We start from the raw sequence: 515 nt of genomic DNA, 5'->3' as shown, positions 1-515 counted from the left end.
TCCAAAAAGCCCTGGAAATGTTATCGGCTGCGTCCGAAATCGCATACCAAGCATACTATTCATACTACGCATACTACGTCTCAATGAAAATCCGCCTTGGGTTTAGTATGAGTAGTATGTGGTTTCGAAAGCAGCCATATTGTCTAGTACTGAAGCAGCTTCCTGCAAAACTACAGACCTTTGGCATCTCAGCTGAGGGGACACTGACCACTAACTGACTGAAATAATGACTTGTGTCTGACATCAATGTCAAAGGGGAAAAGAAGAGAACTGAGAAGGAAAAGCAGAAAGTAAGAAGAGTGAACACATCGTGTCGTTTTCCATGTCAGAGGCACAGTGCGATGGGAAAAAAAGGATAACTGGAGTGAAATATATAGGTTTTTTTTCTCTAAATATTTTCTTCTTTTTTTTTAAGAGTGTAACATAATGTCCATGTTAGAGGTATGCTGTTGATCAGATGAGGAGAGGGAATGCATGCACGGGGGAATGTGTGTGTGTATGTATGTGTGTATGTG

At 41.0% G+C, this 515-nt stretch overlaps 1 protein-coding gene across 1 annotated transcript in view; it reads right to left on the bottom strand.

Annotated features, from left to right (window-relative positions):
- The window catches only part of gnl1 (guanine nucleotide binding protein-like 1), a 13,970-nt gene continuing 13,455 nt past the window's right edge, over positions 1-515 (bottom strand). Inside the window, exon 12 of the mRNA XM_061236157.1 lies at positions 1-515. This exon is cut by the window's right edge and continues 1,384 nt beyond it. The gene's annotated coding sequence lies outside the window, so the exon portion shown is untranslated.

This window comes from Conger conger, chromosome 1 (genome assembly GCF_963514075.1).
Source record: "Conger conger chromosome 1, fConCon1.1, whole genome shotgun sequence".
Lineage (NCBI taxonomy): Eukaryota > Metazoa > Chordata > Actinopteri > Anguilliformes > Congridae > Conger > Conger conger.
This window is presented reverse-complemented; position numbering and strand designations above follow the sequence as displayed.